We start from the raw sequence: 22,385 nt of genomic DNA, 5'->3' as shown, positions 1-22,385 counted from the left end.
TTACCTACCATCCTGCAATAGCCAGGATGAAGTCAGGCTGAAACTGGTAGCGAGAAACTCAAGCTGGGTCTCCTGCATGATGGCTAGGACCCAAGTGCTCGGGCCTGGGCACCACTACTATCTCCCAGAATGCACATCACTAGGGAGCCGGAATCAGGAGAGCTGAGCCTTGAGCCCAGGCACTCCTTCCTATTTCCTCTTGAGGGGTTACTAACCTATCCCTTAGCTCTTCATTAGTCCACCAGATCAGCTCCTGTGAAAACCACTGATCTTGTATCGTTAGAAACCAAAGGCCAACTCTCTGCACTTGCCTTTCTCCAGCCAGCAAAGCATTTGATACAGCCCACCAGACCTTCTTTGAAACCGTTTCCACACCCGACTTTACATGACAAAACTCATTTTTGGTTACCCTCCTTACCAAGCTATCCTTTTTCATTCCCCAGGACTCCCCTCAAATTTCCCTTCTGTCCCTAAAATCACTCATTCATCCAGACTCATATCTTTGAGCCCCTCCTATATGTTAACACTCACCGTGGTAGCTTAGACCATGCTACATTCCACACTCAACATTACCATCTGCCTATCAACATGCCAGCCTGAATGCTTGTCAGAGACCAGAAACTTGCCTGTTCCTAGCAGAATTCCTGGTTCTTTCCTTTCCCTAAACCTGCTTTTGCCACAATCCCTTTCAATGAATGATTCCATTCTTTGTCTTTCAAATACCAGGCCAACACCTTATACTTTTTCTATCACACAACACATGCAAATATTTTGTTGATTCCACCTTCAAAATACATACAGACTCTGAACATTTTCCACCACCTTTACTTTCCACAACCTTGGTCAAGGTCACCATCACCTCTTACCTGTATTATAACAACCTCCAAACCTGCTCCTTGCTCCCTCCCCTGATCTCAGATTCCTCTTAAAACCACCACCACCACTGTGATCCTTTGAAAGCATAAGTAAGATTATGGCACTCCTCTAGTCAAAACCCTCAAGTTCCAGATACTCAAGAAAGAAAGCAAAGTCTTTACAATGGACTATACAGCTCCCTATTAATTCTTTCACCTCATCTCTTCCTCTTTACCATGCCCCTCACCCACACTCTCTATTCCGGTCACAAGGGACTCCTAGCAGTTCCATGAACATGGAACACATGAGAGTCCTCCCAGTTGCCAATCCTTCTGTTTGGAATATTCTGCCTCCAGTTATTCAAACAGCACCTGCTTGCCTTCTCTTTTCACCCACAGAATTATTTAAGATCTAAGACACTATGCATTTTCTTGTTTATTCACTTTCCATTTCTCTTTACTGGGGCCTCTGCTTATCACCTAGTAACCCTCAATCTGATGAACCAATGAATGACAGACTTATACCAACTAGCAATGGGACAAATGCAAATGTGAACACCACAAAACATTACTGCAGTTTCCACTCATTGGTGGGGGACACATTAGAAGGCCCCTAGTGGATGACTGAAAACATAGTAGCACGAAACTCTACATGTGAGGGTACTTCAAAAACTTAATGGAAAATGGAATGAAGAATATTTTGTTGCAAGAAAATGTGAAAACTGTGAAGTCTTCAAAAAGTTCATGGAAATGCATAGTAGGGAAAAAAATCTATATACGGATTTCAAGATTTTTTTTGTACCAAAATAAAACTTTCAATTCCATTTTTCACAAAATTTTTGGGAACATCCTCATATACAATATTCTTCCTATACATACCTACCTATAAAGTTAAATTTACAGAGTAAGAGATTAACAAGAACAATGAAATAAAACTGCAATATGCTAGAATAAAACTTACTTAAAACTTGTAAATAGTTTTTTTCTAGAATTTTCCATTTTTCTTAAACCTTGATTTAAAAAAAAAAGCAAAACCAAGATAAGGAGGGGCATTGAACCATATAGCATATGTCAAAAATTTAACTCTGGTAAAACCAAGAGGAGTCAGAAATATTAACTAAACTTTTATAGACCACTAGTGGGAATGTAAATGAACAAAAAGATCTTTAGAGACCAACTAAAGCTAAAGATATATATGCCCTTCAACCTAGCAATTGTATTCCTGTGTACACATATTATAAACTCATTCACAAATACAAAAGGAGAGCCCTACAAAAACATTTCCCGCCATAGTTTTTGTAAGAGCAAATCAGGGTCTGATATTTTGGTGGGGTGGGTAAAGCTAACACCTTGCACTCCTGCATCCCAAATGACACCATTTGGAGGCCTGCTTGTGCCACTTCCAAACCAGCTCCCTGTGGATGTGCCTGGGAAAGCAGCAGCAGATGAGCCAACACGTAGGCTCTTGCACGCGTGTGAGAGACCGGCTGCCTTCCAGGCCCAGCCCTAGCCATGGCCGCCACTTAGGGGAGTGAACCAGCAGATGGAGGATTTCTGTCTCTAGGCCTCTTCGTCCCTCTCCATTTTTCAAATAAATAACATATAAAGAGCAAATCAACAAGAAAATGAGATATCATCAGAAACATATAAATCATAGAAATATGACATATTATACAGGATATGAAATCAACCTAAAAATATCAAGACATAGTTGAAAACCACAATGCTGAACTAAAAAAGCAAATTGCAGAATAATGTAAATGATCTGATTTATATCATGGGCACATGGGAAACGGTCATTTTGCATGTAACTGCATTCATATGTAACAGCACACGTCGGGACAGTGATTATCACTGAGCAAGAAGAATGGAGGAGAAGAAAAGCAATCCAGGGAGGATCACTCAGCGTTTCAACTACAACTCCCCGATTTCTTTTCTTTAAAAGATAGTTAAAGCCAAGGCCAGGGCTGTGGCATACCAAGTTAACCCTACACCCATGACACAAGCATCGCACATAAGGGTGCTGGTTCAAGTCCTGGCTGCTCCACTTCTGATCCAGCTCCCTGCTAAAGGCTTCGGAAGGCAGCACAATTCCCTGAGCTCATATGAGAGACTGAGGAGGCTTTCAGGCCCACACTCCAAATGACTCCAAGGTCCAGATTTGGGTCAGGCTGAAGCCAGAGGTGAGAGATCTCATCCAGGTCTCCACATGGATGGATACTCAGGCCACTGTCCACTGCTTTCCCAGGTACATTACCAGGAAGCTGGATAGGGCATGCACCAGCTAGCATTTGAAATGGTGTTCATGTTGGAGGGCAGTATCTCAAGTGGAGACAAACTGCTGTGTGGACCCTGCTGCATTCAAAAACACAACAAAAAGCTGCCTACAAGTGGACTAGCGGTGCCGCAGCTGATGCGGCAACTTGGAATGCCCACAGCACATATCAGAATATTGATTCAAGTCACAGCTATTTCACTCCCAATACAATTTCCTGGTAATGCAAACAAAGCTCAAATGCTTGGGCCATGGCCCCTCACATGAGAGCCCAACATGGAGTTCCTGGCCCCAGCCTTGCCCAGCCCTGTACGGGTATTTGGAGGAATGAACCAGCACATGGAAAATCAATAGATCAACCTCTTTCTGTCTCTACTTTTCAGGTAAATCAAATATTCAACAAAGAAAAAAGAACATAAATGAATGATTTACAAGAACAGCCTGGTAAATTTAGAAAAATACCAGGATTTGGTAGAGCTAGAGGAAAGGAGCCTGGGTATGTCAGGTTTCCTCTGGACTCCTCTGTATACTTGAAACAGTCGTAACTTAAGCACGCATATTACATTCAATGGAAACATTTGATCTGAATTTCACTTTCCAAACTTCATAAGTGTCACTGGCCAGCTGACATTAATTGAAACGAGAAAGAAAGCTGCCAAGACTTTTCTGAAAATTCTGGAATTCTACAAGGCCGGCTGCCCACGAGTGCTTCCTAACCTTCAGAGCATCTTCAGAGGCAGGCGGGCGGGCACTGGGCTGCTCCCACCCTGCAGTGGCTGAGAGCCAGGTCCAGCCTCCTGTGGATGTGAGCTCTAAGACGCAGCAGGGAGTCGGAATCCCATCACCTACATGAAGATGGGGATTCAACTCCTGGCTAATGGTGGTTTTGAGGCAGCACTGTGGGCATCTGGCAATGAACTAACAGGCAGGAGTATTCAAGTGACCCATTTCTATTTAAATATGAATCATCTGTAAACATTAGCAATGCACTTCCCTAGGAGAGAGCTATGAAGTAGAAATGCAGCTTGAAGCTGATACAGCTTAGGCACATGAGCTTCTAAAAGCATCCATTGGTAATGACAGCTAACAGAAAAGTAGACAGCAGCTCTTTTACTTAGTCTTGGGTTTCTGAATCACAGCACAATATACCTCTTCTATCTTCAACTGCCCATGTAAGTTCATATTAGAAGAAAAATTCAAGATTATTTATCATTACATTAAAGCAGGGTGAAAACCCAGATTCATTAACGTATAATCGATTGGCAAACTAGCTTTGCAAGATTAAAAATAAGTTATAAAATATATAGTAAACACTTGTTTACCCAGTAGATAAATCATAAATTCAAACACAATTTAGTAAGAGTAGCTAAGCTGATTTTATGGGCAAGATTGTTTTTAAAAATGTTAACTGTATAACTGTGTAATAGAGACTATCATATCCAGATATGAAGATACAATGCAGTATGCATCTCTACTTGCAGATCAAACTGTTAACTGTACCTTGACAACAGGATCTTGGGACTCTGCCATTGTCCATGCCTACAATGATGGACATATGACTGTTTATGAAGAACTCCACTACAGTAATAATACAGGGGAACTCACTGGGGTGGGGAGGAGATTTGGGAAGGGAAGAAGAGAAATTCCAGGGCCTATGGAACTGTATCATTAAATGATAACAGTAATAATAAATGCTAGACATGAAAACTAAACAATTTATGAATGTACAGTCATAAAAGCAACTTGTTGGTATAAATGACAAACCTCCTCATGCCCTGGCTTCCTTGTTAGGACATACTGTGGATATTGACTGTTTCCACTCACAGTACCTTAAAGACTCGGGGGACAGAAGGGAACACGGAGCCTATCAAGCATATCGGCAGCGCAGGTTTAGGAGGTGCTGCGCCAGGCAGCCAGGCGCTGAAACCAGGCCTGTCACACTGCTCCAAGAACTGCATGATGCTCATTCTTTGTATGAATTGTATTAGTGGCCTGTGAAAATTGAACCATGGCTTGACATACTGCACATGACTTTTGGATATAGAATCTCCAAGGACATTAATGTACAGCAAAATGTACTTTAAATGTGCATTATCGGCTGTGATGACTAAATAACTTTTACAATTATTTTGCCTGGAGGGTACAGCAAGCACATGCTGTCTGCATGAGGATTCACACATGGATTTTGCTAAGTTTCTGCACAAGTGAATGTCCTAAGTCCTCAGCACCACTACCTTCCATCAATACAAACACTCTTGCAATTGTCAACCTGAACACTTCAAATTCCCTACGGCTTCATTTTAGCATGGAAGATACATCCAGAGCTTGGGAAAACTCAGAAAAGGGTGGTTTAGGAAAGCTATAATTATATCTTGACTGCCTTCATTAAATTACAGGAGTGGGAGGAAAAGACATTAATTGAGACACTCATAAAAGAACACACCATTAAAAGTGAATACTGCATCTGATACACCAGGATCACACACAGAAAATGTCAGACTTTGAAACCCACCCCTCGGTGAATTCTGCAGGGAGCACAGCAACAAGGAACGCAGAGTTAAGATCTCTTCGAGAGCGGAAATTCATGCATGTTTCTGGCTACAACCAAGGCCGCTATTAAGATTTAATTAAAAGTTCCTATTCATTTTATTAATTACAGTTAATTACATCTGTTTAAAGTGAACCGTGGGATTTGCAGAGCCAACCTACTATTTGTTTTTAAAAAGTGAAGACATTGTTTTCTAAGTACTAATTAACATGGAAGTGATACATTTGCTCCGAATGCAGTTTCCAGTCCTGAAAGATGGCTTGAGCGTCCACGTGACTCCACCACAAACAGCACCCACTATCACAGGCCACAAAAAGTAAATGCTAAACAATCCTGCCAGAGAGCACTGATTGAGTCAATATGTCTTACACAGAAGGTGATCTGATGTCTTCAAAGTGACACCACACATTTACAACCCTGTCTACATTCCAACATCTAATTAGCATATCATAAACACTATCCTTTCAGAATTAGGACTATCTTAGAAGATATGGCTGGAGGCATTTGGGAAATAGGTTGAGGGAAAATTAGGCAAGAGGTGGGAAATTCTTGGGAGCATGATTATGGTCACCCCTCCTTTCAAACACGCAAATATCCTGGCTTGGGACTATTTTAGGAATACATCTGCTTCACTCTTTAAATTAGATCTATGCTAACTACACAAATATTTACTTTTAAGTATTTTAACAGTTCCTCTCACTAAAAAATGAGGAAACAGATCAAGAATATTTATGACAATGGGGCCCGGCACAATGGCCCAGTGGCTAAATTCTAACTTGCATGTGCCCGGATCCCATATGGGTACCAGTTCATGTCCTGGCTACTCCACTGCCCACCCAGCTCCCTGATTACAGCCAGAGAAAGCAGTAAAGGATGGCACAAAGCCTTGCTTAGGACCCTGCAGCCACGTGGGAAACCAGGAAGAAGTTTCTGGCTGCTGGCTTTGGATTGGCTCAGCTCCAGCTGCTGCAGCCACTTGGGGAGTAATCAGTGGGCAAAAGATCTCTCTCTCTCTCTCTAAATCTGCCTTTCCATAAAAATAAATTAAAAAAAAATTTTATGACGACGATCCAAAAAAATCACAACTGTGTCAGCAAATCTGGGATGCTCAACAATTTTGATGGACTTTGTGCAAATTAGGCTCTAAATATTGTGCACTATCTGGTGGCAATTTTATTTAAGTTAAAAAAAATGGACTATAATCCCATAAAGCCTTAAGTCACAAGTAGTATTTCCAACACCAGTGCAAATGAACATTTCTGATAATTGTTCAATACAGGTAACATTGGTATCCATTAGCTTATGTGAATTTTGTCACAAAGAACACAAGAGAAAAAAAAAACCTGTAAAAGAAACCTGGCTTCGACATGGGGAAATCCTCCCAACTTAAGTTCCGACTCATTCTTACCTAAAGTTTCAAACCTAATTTCTGGTGCCATCACCAAAAACATTTAATGGATAAATTCTGGGCAACTTTGTAAAAATGTGGTAAGAACAGATATATATGCATGGAGAGCAGAATTTACAGCTCCTACATCTCAAACTAACATTACTGTGTTTTGTTACCATAGTCTCATTTAAAAAAAAGAAAGAAAAGAGAAAGTGGCATGGCAAACAGTCTTTGTAGTTTGTCGGTGCAGCGAGTGAAGAACACGAAGCCATGGCAACACTGGTCTCCCCACACAGAACAAAGCCCTTACTCCAAGGGCCTCCACAAAGACGCAGGGACCTCTTAGGCCGGGGAACAGCAAAACTAGTCCTCAGAGTCCCAGAAATGACGACACGGACTAATTCCACTCTGCCAACAGTGCCAGCGAGTTTCTGCTCATAAAGTCTGCCCACTGCACATGCCTTCACGCCTCCAAAAGAAAAGATACACAGAAAACCAAGTTTATCTAGACTTACGGAAATAAATTACTTTGAAGACTCCTTTTTGCAAGTTACAATACTTGATCAAAATTAGAGAATAAAAACTGAACTCTTTCGTGACTAATTCAATATTATGCTTTTAAAGAAACTTGTTCCACAGAAATGGCAGGTTATTTTTATTCAAAATCTAATATGTGTGCGTTTTTATAGTGATCTTCCTTTAAAAGAAAAAAAAAGCTTTGATTTGAAAGACAGATTTACAGAGACGACGAGACAGAGAGCTGGTCTGGCTGCAAAGGCCAGAGCTGAGCTGGGCCACAGCAAAGCCGATATGAAGCGAGGAGCCTGGAACCTATTCCAGGCCTGCCATGTGGGTACATGGGCCCAAGGACCCGAGCCATCCTCCACTGCTCTGCCAGGCCACTAGCAGGGAGCTGGATCTGAAGGGGAGCAGTTGGGACACAAACTGGTGTCCAGATGGAATGCCATCTTCACAGCCACACTGGCCTCCTAATCTTCTAATTTCTTCCATGAGCCAATTTAAATGCTGGTTTGAGACTCTTCCTTATACTGTATTATTCAGGAATTAATGGAAATCTAGAAAAAAAATCTGATTTTGAGGAAAATGCAGAGAAACTTTGCCTATTTTAAAGAGGTTTAATTTTCCAATAGATTAATATTGAAGGGCACATTGAAACCATAGCACTGATGCTGGAATGCTGATGATTAAATCAGTGCTAAGTACTAGCAGAGATAAAATTTACCACAATTCTTTTAGGATTCTAGAAACCTAGAAATAATCGAAAGTACAAATAAAGATACAGATGAATTTAGTGTCCTGCTGGTCTCCTTAGCTACTGCCTCTTTACAGCCATCTAGAGCTGTTAAGGAGGTAAAATGGATAGATCTTTGGTAGACAAAGGAGACAAAATTCATTGATCCTTCTCGGGTATCGGTCTTGAGCAAAGTATGCTCATAAAAATAAAGTACCATTCCTTTAACCAAGCAGGTATTACTGACGACTCAAAATCCAAGTGGAAAAATAGGGATAGGAATGCTTAAGTAACTTGCCCAAAGTCAAAAAGTACTAGATCGTAACTAAAACCTCCAACTCAGGTCTTAGTTTTTCCACCACACCAAGTTGCTAACATCCACCATACTTGCTGGAGAACGATGCTGAGACACTAGGGGATACACGCTGCCAGGTTTTCACTGTGATAAACTGTAGTAGGTCACGTGGGAGTCTTTTGTCTCTGCTATCCCAGGCACAGTTACATTTAAGAACAATACTGTAGGGGCAAGGTATTCGGCACAGCTGGTAAGATGCGATTTCGAATGCCTGCATCCTGTATCAGAGTACCTGGGTTCAAGTCCTGGCTCCTCTTCCAATTCCAGCTGCTGCTGAGGTGCTCCCTGGAGGTGACCAAGTCAACACAGTTGGGTCTGTGCATTCCAGATTCCTAACTTTGGCCTGGCCCAGCCTCAGCTCTTGCAGGTATTTGTGGAATGAATCAAATAAAAGCAGAGAGCTAGATACTAAATGGGAAAGCAGGGAGGAATGCGGGAGAGAAAAGAGAAGGAAGGAAATGCGTGTCTGGTCTTTGATACTTTCCACAGCACATGCAATAACCTGTACTTATTACAACCTCACTATGGGGACAAATCTGGTGGTTTGGTTTTAAGAAATTCTGAAACAAATTAAAAATGAATCATTACAGATTCCCCCAAAAATCAGAGATCACTACAAGCAATCAGCAAAAGTTCACAGAAAATGTATTACTGGAAAAAAAAAAGCTAGGCATCAATTTTGTGATTTTTTTTGGCACCAAAATCAACTTACATTTCATCCCCCATGAACTTTCTTAAGACCTCTCATATGGCACACTTCAATATAACTTGGGGAAAAAAGAACAATTTTCTTATGAGAGCAAGATAAGAAGATGCAGGAAGAAGTTCCCACTACCTAGTGTGCTCATCAGACTGCATTAGTAATACCAGGGAAACAATGAGAACAGATCAACAATAGTGACTTTTACACAAGAACAGGACTTATAATATGGGGTTCCTGAGCATTAATTACAAGACTTTTGATTCACTGGCTATGAAAGTCTGAGAATCTGATTTTTTTAAGATTTATTTTTATTGGAAAATCAAATCCATAGAGAGGAGACACAGAGAAGGATCTCCCTTCTGTTGGTTCACTCCACAAATGGCTGCAATGGCTGAAGCTGAGCCAATCCAAAGCCAGGAACCCAGACCCTCTTTGGGGTCTCCCACGTGGTTGCAGGAGCTCAAGATTTTGGCCTATCCTCGACTGCTTTCCCAGCCCACAAGCAGGAGCTGGAAGAGAAGTGGAACAGCCAGGACATGTACTGGCGCCCATATGGGATCCTGGAGCATGCAAGGCGAGAACTTTAGCCACCAGGCTACTGAGCCAGACCCGAGATTCTTATTATTAAATGTCTATATATTGTATGCATATCAAACACACATGTGAATGTGAAGAGAAAGTAATACAATAAACTCCCATGTATCTCACCACTGGTGTTAAAACAGATTTTTTTCCTGGACCTTAGAAGCACCCTGGTCCAACCTCCACCGATCTCTGGGTTAATCATATACTTGTTTATAATGCTTGCTGATCCACTTCTAATATGTAACAACATATGTATCAATATATACTTCGAGGTTTGCCAAAAACTGAATAGAAGCCACAGCCCTCAATCTGCAAGGGCACTGACGCCTGATCTACGACAGCAGGGCAGAGGTGGAGGGATGGGAGCGGAGCCTGGAGCCTCGCTGTCCAGTTTCAGCTTGCTAGGGGCCTAGCAGAACTCCTGTCTGGATCAGTCGGCAGGCAAAAGCACGGATGCTGGAAAACACGCGGGCAAGCCGCAAGCAGGGCTTCTCCCAGGGTCTGCACGCTGCTATCATCAACCTTCCAGCAGGGTTACAGCAAGGAGAGCCAGCCACTGTGAGTTGGTTGTTTTGAAACTCCCCTTGGCTGCCCTCAAGGACTTAAGAGAGGTCAAAGCAGAACATTTCTGAGCGCTGAGACAGGGGCAGAGCCAAGGGGGAGAGTCAGAACTCTCCCAGCGTGTGGTCAAAGCAGCCCAGAACAGATCAGAATCGGGCCAGCTCACTTGGGAATTCTGCCCTCAGGTTAAAAAGAAGAGTGACAGCAAGCACTGCGTTATTTGTAGCCCTCAATGTGTCCTGGTCTTGATCCACAGCCACGCCGTCTGGAGTGGCTGCTGCTGCACCGGAAGCACAGATGGCACCCTGGCACCTCCTTGTCATTGTTCTCAGGATTCCCCGCACCGCCTCATGCACTGCATCTTGTCTCCTGGACCCCACGTCTTTCTTAGTTTACTCAGTTTGGGTGCTTCCAACAGCTTTCCATAGAAAAATAAAAGGTTTTGAAACTTTACACTTGTCTGGACTATCTTTATTCTAAATGGCCATAGGATTGTATACTTAGCTATGCTAAGTTAAAAATCACTTTCCTTTAGGAGAAGGCATTTGAGCCACGGGTTACAACAGCCAAATACCACACTGGAGTGCTCCCCACCTTCCATCTCTGCCTCTTGAGTTTAGCCTCCTAATCCAGACCCTGGGGACTGCGATGGATCAACCGGTGGGATCCTGCCACCCACATCGGGAGACCTGGATTGAGTTCCTGATCTCCAACTACTACTTGTTAGCCTGGAGGGCCCAGGGGCAGGCAAAAAGTCCCTAGGTAGTGCCAAAAGTTACCGTGGAGAATAGCCTCCCAGGACTCATTCAAACGAAGCCACCCAATCAGAAGACAACAGGTACCTTTACCTCAAGCCCATCAGCACTTAGGTGTGACTTCGCCGGCCCACTCCCTAGAGGACCAGTGAGCCTCGCCTGGGAGCAGGCCCCGATAAAGCCTGCATTTATCATCACTCTGATCTCTGTAGTCCCGCTGTTTTGGTGCGGTTATATCTAACACCACTACCCACACCACCCCGACAAGCCACTGTGGGCATCTAGGGAACAAACCAGGAAATAGGAACTCTCTCTCAAGTAACCTTCTTTTAAAAGATTTATTAGGTAAAAAGTAGAGTAACAGAAGGAGAGAATTTTCAACCACTGGATCGCTCCCAAATGGCCCAACAGTCAGGACAGGATGAAGCCAGTAGCTTCTTCCAGGTCTCCGAGAAGGGGCCCAAGCACTTGGGCCAACTTCTACTGCTTTCCTAGGCTACTGGCAGACAGCTGGATTGAAAGTCAAGGAGGCAGGACATAAAGCAGCCCCCACATGGAATGCCTGTGTCATGGGAGGCAGCTCAGTCCATTGCATCACAGCACTCGACCCTTTCTCGGTCCTCAAAAAGCCATTTTCCTTCAGGATTTTTTTTTATTTTTTTATTTGAAATTTTTTAATTATGTGGTACAATTTCATATAAACATGAATTTCACCCACCCCCGAACTCCCACCCCATGATTTTCCCCAATTTACTACAATGGTATAGTCTTTCGTAAGGAATCACAATTCCATCAGTCTCTTATTTAAGTGTATCCTGACACTGCTGGTACAGACAATGTCAGACAGTCCAGCGTCCCATTGTCTAACACATGTCCAACAGTTTCACTGGGAATCCATTTTTCATCTGGAAGCAGGAATGAATGTTGCATTATGTCCCCACACCTGGATATGGTAGACCCCAGTACTCCATTACTACACACATTTCCAGAATTGAGAAGCCATGAAGCAAGGTCAACAACTGGTATGAGTTAGAACAACCACCACAACAACAATCACAAAAACAAATTACAGCACCACGAAAAAACACGCCACTGAGTAACCAACACATTTCTCCACTTTTCCCTCTCACGTGTAGGTGGCAAAAGAAGCCCAAAACCATTCTGATTCCTGAACCTTCATTTGTGACCCATTTTGGTTTTTTCCTACTCTAGATTCGTCTCATTGGTCTCCCAGCATCCTGCAAATCCCTAATGATGCACTACAGGGATTTATTAGGCGAGGCATTCAGTAGCAGCATTCCATCTGCAAATTTCAACCTTCAATTATGGGTCATTTCCTAATAAATAACAACTATTATTTATCTCTTTTCATTTCTCCCTGTTTCCTTTATCTGAAACCCAATTACATAGACACTGTTGGGAAACAAGCCACTCAGTTACAGGCTGCACAACTATTGCTTCTCACGGATGTCACTAAAATGGACCTAAGCCCTAGATGGTCATGTGATCCAACTGACGGCTGAGGCCAGGCTGATGCACATGAAAAAAAAAAGCACATAATTAAATGCTTTGAGACTACAAGTACAGCACTTAGAACTACTAAATAGATAAAGGACTATCCAGAGTTGAGGTCTAATAGCTAATCCCTGTCTGGTCCTCAGTTTCTTTTTCTGCACTGGAATATAAAAGTTTTCTCCGTATAGATTCAACTTGAGTGGAAAAGACAAAAAAAGTTGGGTTTTTGACTGCTATGAAAATGTTCCTGTGAGGCACAACCATTAATACTCCATAAGCAGGTTTCCGTGAACTGTACTGCCTGCTGGCCTACAGACACATTCCCTTCGTCTGGCCTCCCCATCTCCTCCAGGCAGAGGACAAACAGGACAGGGACGCGGGAAGGACAGTCAACAAGGGGAGAGTGGCACGAGCTGCAGCGGTGAGGTAAGCGGAGCACGCAGCTCACGTGGTCAGAGCAAAGGATGCCATGGGTCAAGGGAAACACTGGAGGCTTTTCTGCAGTACAAGCATTCCAAATAGGCAAGGGATATGATCTGATTTTATATTTTTCAAAAAGGGTGTCATATGACAGAATTATACATATGCCATATATACCAATCAAGAAGGGAACCCAGGTGAAAAAGAACAGCGGTTTAGACTAGACTGATGGCAGCAGAGAGGAAAGGAAGAGTCGGAAACATTCAGGAAGCAGGATCCAGACACGGTAGCGTGGTCTCCACTATGTGCCCAGACGACACACCCAAGCACCTGGCTGAAGAGCACTCCTGGTTGTCAGACACACACTGTTGGAAGTACAGGAAGGGAATCCTCTTGTCAGAAGGGCTGGATTTCACACCTCTGAGTCACGGGAGGGTGGCTGTCTGACACGCTGCCCTTCGTCATCTCCACCAAGCCTTCCACCCGGGATCCCGGCACCTGACACCTGCATCCTTCGCACACATCTGCTCCACTTGTGATGGATGCTACCAACTGTCAGAGGCAATGCGGATGGGGTTCCCATGTGGAACAGAGAAAGCTGGGGCATCAAACTTACCTCAAATCTTACTGGTAAGATTTGACAACTCACAGACTCATCCAAAACACTAAAGCAAGAAATTCTTGCCAGTGAGGCTAACCTTAAGGGTTAACCTCAACTCATATTCTGCTGTTTGAAAACATGCACGCTTTGCAGAACACCACTACCCATAAACTCCTTCAGTAGTAACACCATCAGAATAGGATCTTACTGGAGAGTTACATATTAGTTCTTAATTAACTGTCTCATTTTTTTCTACATAAAATCTTAGAGCAATTGTTTTCCATCTGACAAGATGCCACACAATTTTTATTAATCGGTCCCAATGTAGTACTACACTGCCACCTGTTGGAAGATATCAGTAGCAATTTTCCCCCTAGTCAAGTTTCTGAGTTTCTCAAAGAAAATGTGAAGGAAATGTATTGGAAATGTATTGACGTTCTCCTGTCCAGACTATCACAGTCAGATAAAACCATTAGTGATCACGAAAGACAGAGATTTCCACTCTAAGAAACAGAAACGTCCCTACTTTTTGGTTACAGTTACCTAGATGAAGGGAACATGCGACAATGAAGAGATAGCCCTAAGGGTGACAGTTCTGGAGGTGTAACTGACACAGGTCCGTACATGGATCGGCATTCACATTACTTTATACCAAAATAACTGTCATAATTTGGCATCAGAGTGCTGGGGTTCGAGGACCACGTCAGGCTTCTGATGTCAACAGCTTGCTCACGCAATGACAGCAGACAGCGGCACGGGCCCAAGCAACTGAGGCCCTGCACCCTCACCAGGGACCTGGAGCTGAGCTGCCAGCCTCTAGTGATGGCTGGCATTTGCAGAGTCAATCAGTGGATGTGCTCGCTCTCTCAAGTAATACTTCAAAAAAAAGATTTTATTTATTTTTACTGGAAAGTCAGATATACAGAGGGAAGGAGGAGGAGAGAGAGAGAGAAGTAAACTACTTTTTTAAAAAATCAACTGTATCATGGGATATTAAGATGGATAAAAATTAAAAATTTAAATGCCAAGTTTTACCACTTGAAATTCAAAAGCCAAAGCACAAACAAAATTAGAAAGTCCTAACACAATACAGTAAGTTTAATTAAAAACACGTGGAAAGGTTTTCCAAAACCTACCAGTGTACACTACAGCTCACCCCTAGCATAGGAAAGGCCAATGAAAGGTAATTAACCAAAAGACATCCAAAAAAACAACATTTTTTACGTGACTTCAATCTCATCTTGGAAACAGCTGGGGCATGCATCTACAAAGCTGAGTGTCTAGTGTTTGTGTAATCTTGGTGTTTGCAGGATGTGCAGGAAGTCACATGACCTGAAGTGATATCAAAGTTCTAAGAAATGAGGAACATCTATTTCCACCCTGGGGCCTTTCCAGGGCACCTGCAGACACCAAACACCAGAAGGCTCCATGAGCCCACAAGAGGATGGATGGCCAGACGAGAGTAGACCACGAAGAGACCCACACTGCGAACAAGCCAAACGTGTCATCAGTAGGGACAGTGACACGGGGAATGTTAAAGCAGAACCTAGACACGAGGTGAGGGAGGAGGCAGTAGGGCAGGACACCCATGTCCAGCCTCCGTGCTCGACTTGGAACTGCCCTTAGGCCACTGCCCCCACAGCTGGCAGGCCGCATGAAACTGTAGTTTTCTGAGTATTGGGTGGGCCTTGTTATCACCTGTTTTTATATCCACAACACTACAATTCCAAATACAGGCAAATAGCTTAAAAATGAACAGCATCATCACAAAAACTCAGCCATTCCTCTTTGTGCAACTAATGTTTTGAATAAAATTTTATCTGTTGGAAAGGCGGAGATAAAGAGAAACAGAGAAGGAGAAAGATTTGACAGACTGGTTGCAGTAGCCACAGCTGGGTCAGACCAAAGCCAGGAGCCTGAACCTGCACCCAGGTCTTCCACGTGGGTGGTATTCTGGCAGCCTTCCCAAGCATATTAGCAAGAATCTGGACCACAAACAGAGCAGCAGAACCCAAAACAGCACTCCAATAAGGGATGCTGGCACCTCAGACAGTGACTTACCCCACTGTGCCACAACTTTAGCTCCCGTTCAATTAATGACAAGCCTAACTTTGCCCATCAGAGGTAAAGGTAAACTTGCCTGCCACAGGTAGCAGTGTCCTCTGCACACTAGAGGAACTGCCAACATGTCTTAGTGGGACAGCAGGAAGTCACAGACCTCCTCATCTATGCCAATTCACAGAAATGTCCCCATTGCAGACTCCTTCATGATGGGTAATCTGCCCCCCAGAAGACTAAAAACATTTTTAAAAATTAAGAAAAAAAAGGGGGGTGGGGATGAGCGGGGACTTGGGTCATAAGCATTCTGGGATTTGGGAAAATAGGCAAATCTGAATTCTAGTGATTTTAATATTCAAAGATCTCTAAGACCTAAGGGGGAAAAAAAAAACCCGCTACAGCCCTTGAAGCATGGAACGGCTCTTTGAATGTGCATTTTCAGAAAGAAAACTATGGGCCACCACCTGCAACACCAGCACCCCTAGAGGCCCAGCTGCAGCTGCTCTGCTCTAAGGTGCAGGGGAGGAACCTGCAGGCAGCCCACATGCCGTGTGTGGGCCCATCACCGACCTGGGAGAGCAGGACAGCTCCTGGCTCCAACAAGGCCAAGACCCAGCTGCTGCAGTCTTTCGGCAAGTGAGCCAAGAGACATTCTCTCACTCTCTCCCTCCACCTCTGCCATTCAAATAAATTCAAATAAATCATGAGGGAGGGAGGGAGGGAGGGAGGGATGTGCGGTAATATATAGCTAAATTACACAATCCTTTTGAATCTCATTATTTATGTTAATTGAAAAAATACCGAGACACATGAGCAGTGTTTTAAAGGTTGGCAGGATAATCCTAATCCTGCCATTCTGTCTCTGGATACACACCAAAAGGGGAGAAAGCAGCACTGCTCACAGTCGTCAAAATGCACAAGTGACTTGTCCCTCGACTAACAAACGGATAAATGAGATGTTGTATACACATACAATAGGATGTTAGCCTTTAAAAGAAGGACATTCTGGGGCAGGAATAGTGGCACAGGAGGCTAATCCCTTGCTTACAATGCCAGCATCCCATATGGGCGTCAGTTCAAGTCTTGGCTGCTCACTTCCCACCTACCTCCCTGCAAAGGACTGGGAAAGCTGTGTAGGGTGGCTGAAGTCCTTGGGCCTCTGCACCCACACAGGAAACGCAGAAGAAGCTCCTGACTTCAGATCAGCTCAGCTCTGGCCACTGTGGCCACTTGGGGAGTGAACCACTAGATGGAAGATTCTTCTTTCTTTCTCTTCCTCCCTCCCTCTCTCTAGCTCTTTCAAGTAGATAAATATAAGAAAAAAAAAAGCCATTCCCCAGGGTCTGGGGGTAACACTGCACTGCGCCCCTCGTGGGGTCGCATCCCACCAGACTCGGACTGCCCCAGTGGAGGGGCTCCTTCATTCGCCTCCCTGGGCCAAGCCTCTGCCCTGCCCCCCCCCCGCCGCCCCCGCTGTGGGGGTCACGGTGATTTTCAGATGCACTTTGTCACGTTCAGCCCAGGTCGCGCACTGTGCCTGGGGACCCTCTTCCTGTTATCGTCCTGGTCTCAGGGGCGTTCTGGCTGGTCTCCCTGCTCCTGGCCTCTGTGGTGTGGTTCGTGTTGGTCCATGTGACAGATCGCACAGATGCCTGGCTCCGGCATGGCCTGTTGTTTTATGGTGCTGCTGTTTCCGTTCTCCTCCAGGAGGTGTTCTGCTTTGCCTACTACAAGCTGCTTAAGAAGGCAGATGAGGGCTTAGCATCGCTGAGTGAGGAGGGCAGGTCACCCATCTCCACCCACCAGATGGCCTATGTTTCTGGTCTGTCCTGCAGTATCATCAGTGGTGTCTTCTGTTATCAATATTTTGCCTGATGCTCTGGGGCCAGGTGTCATTGGGATCCATGCAGACTCACCCTGTTACTTCCTGACCTCAGCCTTTCTGACAGCAGTCATTATCCTGCTGCATACCTTTTGGGGAGTTGTGTTCTTGGCTGCCTGTGAGAGTAGACAGCTCTAGGCCTGGGCCTGGTGGTTGGCGGTCACCCCTGGCCTCAGTACCGACATTCCTGAACTCCTGGTATGAGGCCAGCCTGCTGCCCATCTATGCAGTCACGGTATCCTTGGGCTCTGGGTCTTCATCCAGCGCAGCCTCTCATGTAAGGACTGACTACCTGGACCGATCGCCCAACAGGTCCCACCTGCCTGTCCGCTGCCCATGCCTGAGCCCAGCCCGGGGCCATTGCCCACATTCTCGGTCTCCTCGCTGGCCGCTCCCGCCGCCACCACCAGAGCCCTGTGTTGTCCATCTGTGACCTTCAGTCTCTAAGCTCTGGCAGGAGCAGCCTTGGTTCAGCCAGTCCGGGACCAGTGTGGGTTTGCGTCTGCACGTAGCCGCCCCCGCCCCGAGCTGGGGACCACTCCCCTTGTCCAGGACGCCATGTCAGCGCTCTGCTCTCACCTGCCTCTGACTCACCCCTCCCCCTCTGCAGGCCGGCGGCAGGAGGTCAGGTGATGCTGTTCTCCGCCCTGTGCATCCCACCCGAGGACTGCGGGAACCTGGGGAAGAGAGGGAAACACCTGGGCCTGGGCTGCCCGCCTGACCTCCTCACCCTGTATTTCTCCATCTCCAGTTCTGGACAGTGCAGTCTGCCCAGCAAAGGGACTCAGCTTAGCTACTGTCCTGGAGACGAGAGCAATGGCGGCTCCAGGGTTGACCAGCTGCCCCCTCCCCAGACTGACATCTTAGTCTTTTCTCTCAGGTCTCAGAGGGGAACCCATATTTGGTGTGAAAACCATCCCAACTGCCCTTTTGTTTTTTCCTTCTGAATTTGGGGAAGGGAGGAGGAATGTTGGAATGACTGTCACTTCCTTGGGCTACTTTTCCTCCCCTAACTCAAATTGCTCCTTATAGCTGGGCTCATTTCTGTCCCCTTCCCCCTAGGTCCCAGGCCCTGGGAAAAAGAAAGGACGTGCATGTTTGGAAACTGGTATTACTGGATCTAATGGTTTTAACCTCCTTGGCCACCAGCATCCCTCCTCTCCCCAAGGTGAGGTGGAGGGTTCTGGGGTGAGCCGGCCTGCTCTAGAGCCTCAAGGGTGTGGGGTTGGGAGGGAGGTTTTCTATAAACTGTATCATTTTCTGCTGAGGATGGGGTGTCCCATCCTTTTAATCAAGGTGACTGTGATTTTGACTAATAAAAAAGGACTTTGTAATTTTTTAAAAGGAGGATATTCTTATACTTGCTGTACAAATGAACCTTGAAGATAATAGAAAATATGCACTGAGACCTAAAAGGATAAATACTGCATGACTCCACTGAGCTGAGACACGAGGAGAGTCCAACTGATTAAGACAGAAGGCAGGACAGAGGCTGCCAGGGGCCGGACCCAAGGGAAAGCAGACACGGGACAGAGGCTGCCAGGGGCCGGACCCAAGGGAAAGCAGACATGGGACAGAGGCTGCCAGGGGCCGGACCCAAGGGAAAGCAGACATGGGACAGAGGCTGCAAGGGGCTGGGCGAGAGGGAAAGCAGACATGGAACAGAGGCTGCCGGGGTGGAGGAAAAGGAAAAGCAGACACGGGACAGAGGCTGCAAGGGGCCAGACCAAAGGGAAAGCAGACATGGGACAGAGGCTGCCAGGGGCCGGGCGAGAGGGGAAACAGACATGGGTGGATCAGTGTATCATTCAGTTTGGGAAGCGCACAGCATTTTGGAGGCAGAGGGTAGAGATTGCTGCCCAACAACCTGAAAGTGACAAATTTACTCAATTGGGTCCTCACATATTAATATGGTAAATTTTATGCTATTTGCATTTGACCAGTTCCTAAAAACATGAAATCCTAGGCATGGCATAAGGAAGAAATGAAGCCTCAATCCTACAGAAAAAAGAGATGCAATTTGGGGGGTGGGTGAGACAGAAAGGGGGACATATACATCTCCTAGCCTTCCAAACTATTCAGCTTCTAAAACTATCCTAACTCACTACTATCCTTTAAGTGATGAAATGAGAAAAACCTGTATCAAAAGTGTTATAGGATTTTACAGTGACTCTTCCCACAAATGTAAAAAGGAACAGTTAACACTCAATCCTGCATATACCTGATTTCCAAGTAAATGCTGCCCCGAAATAAGTGGACACCGTTTAGCAACATCTGTCCAACACAACGCTCAGAAATTTGACGCAGCATATTAAGCATGAACTCAAGTCCCTTGCAGGAATGTTTGAAACAGAAAAATAAATGAAGTAACCAAATGGAAGCAGATCATAGCACTTTTTTTAATGCAGAGAAAAGATGTCAACATTGTCTATGATTAAATTTAATGCCAGGGACTCAAACATCACACTAACTAGGAAACCAGCATTTTTTGTCTAAAAACTCTCAACTTAAAAATGGTCGCCTGAAGTATCACTCAGAAATCTTTTCAATGAAAAGCTGGAAAGTTCTGACAATAAAAAAATATAAATCACTGACACAGTAAGAGTTAACAGGCAAACACACTGAAAATCTCTCCAAAATGCTGACCAATGAACTGATGTTCCTACACAGAAAGCCCTTACAAATCTGTACCAAAACGACAAAGCTCCATAGAGAAGGGACAAATTCTAGAAAGTGTCCCCACTCAAAGTTTCTTCATGCTCTCCCCCCACCAAAGCCCTGCTTGGCACAGAGGTTTCTGAGAAACAATCATTCTCCCAATTATCACACAAACCTGTGACCACCTTCCCAGAGGGAAGTCAAAATCCAGCTTAAGTGCCTTTAATTTAGAGCATAATCTAAAAGCCTATCACATACATAAATAATTTGCAACATAATTTAAAAATAGGCAAAAGATCTGAATGCACAAAGATATGAAAAAAGGGAAACGGACAACTGAACAACTGCTTCCCCTTAGCTATCGGGATAGCGCAATGAAACCACAACTTAGGATGACTAGAAACAGAAGAAAAGTGTGGACAAGGCGTAAAGCAATGAACCCCAATGAGCTGCCCCTGGAAAGGTAGCTTCATAAGACAGCGCTGAGGGGAAAAAGAGAGAGAGAGAGAGAGAGAGAGAGAGAGAGAGAGAGAGAGAGAGAGAGAGAGAGAGAGAGAGAGAGAGAGCAGCAGTTCTTCAAAATATCAGAGTTACCATACAACCCCGCCATTCCATTCCTAGGCATATCACAACCAAGAGCAACGAAAACAGGTGCATATCCAACATTCCAAAAACAATGTTCATCGCATCATTATCGCCAGCAAGGCAAACGACCACCAGCTGACCAATGGAGAACTAGCAACAGAGCCATACAACGAAACATTATGCAACAATGTAAAGTCGTATTGATGCTTGCAAAGGCATGTCTGAACGCGAACGCCAAGTGATAGAAATCGAAACGGGTCGCATGTCGTGTGATCTCGTTTACATGAGTTGTCCAGAACAGGCAGAGTCGGTGCACAGCACCTACTGGGGCTCTGGGCTGGAGGGCACACACACACACACACACACAGGGCTAACTGACACACTTAGTCCCGCACCGTGCCCTCAGACCCAAGTCTGCACCAGCTCCTACTCCTAGAGGGTGACAGCAACAAAAACAGAATACGGTGCCTCGAAACAGAAACTTCCTACCACAACGTGGACAGGGCACTCCTCAAGGGGCTGTGAGTTAGGGACCACCACCACCACCAAAAAGTGCCCGGCTCCCCTGAACAGGACCCTCCCAGCTCTTCACAACGTGCCGTGGATAAAAAGCTACCCCCAAACTGCAGGGCTAGACCACAACTGACTCCACTCAGCCTCAAGGAGCTCCCGGAGGGCGGGAGGAGGCGGCTGAAGACACACGCCCCGCGCGTCTCCTCACAGCCACCGGGTCCGCCGCGTGCGCGGGCAGCGACGGAGACCCGCAGCCCCGAGGGGCACGCCAACCTGTCAGCGTGAGAGGAACAGCGCCGCGGGAAAACGTGACAGACACGATCTTCCGGACGCGGAGAACAGCCGAGCGCCCTGGCGAGCAGTCGAGACTTCCGGTTCCTCCTGCAGGCCGAGCTAGAGCGCCCGGACTTGGCGGCCTCGACTTCCGCACGCCCGCAGGTGCAGCGGCGCTAAGGGGCCGCGATGATTGGGGGAGCAGGTGCGGCTGCTCAGACGCTCGGGCCCGCCCCGGGGAGGGATTCGCCTCTGGAGTCCTCACTGATTTGACGTGTTCTTTCTTTCTTTTCTTTTTTCTTTTTTTTTTTTTAATTCAGCATGCGACCCAGCACTGGCCGAGAACGTTCCAGCTGTAGGCTCTGTGGCGTCTAGCCACGATCTGAACCTCACTCCTACAGAGAAATCCGTTAGGCAGGGTGGCAACACTAAACTTGATTAACCAAATCTAATGCCTGCTGTGCACCAAGGGATCCAAGGGATAAGGGAAAAAACGGTAATAGGCTGCACTCATGGTGCTTAGTATTCAGAGGACAATAATAGTTTAGCTCCCAAGTGAGCAGTTATGCCTTAGATTTGTTAGAGGATTGTGTGTCGAGCAC

General features: G+C 45.4%; 1 pseudogene; it reads left to right on the top strand.

Annotated features, from left to right (window-relative positions):
- Positions 1-15,242: 15,242 nt before the first annotated feature.
- Positions 15,243-21,201, top strand: LOC131482709 (gamma-secretase subunit APH-1A-like; annotated as a pseudogene).
- The last annotated feature ends 1,184 nt before the right edge of the window (positions 21,202-22,385 follow it).

The sequence above is a fragment of the Ochotona princeps genome, chromosome 20 (assembly GCF_030435755.1).
Source record: "Ochotona princeps isolate mOchPri1 chromosome 20, mOchPri1.hap1, whole genome shotgun sequence".
NCBI classification, from domain to species: domain Eukaryota; kingdom Metazoa; phylum Chordata; class Mammalia; order Lagomorpha; family Ochotonidae; genus Ochotona; species Ochotona princeps.
The sequence above is the reverse complement of the archived record's forward strand: the minus strand, read 5'-3'. Positions and strand labels throughout refer to the sequence as shown.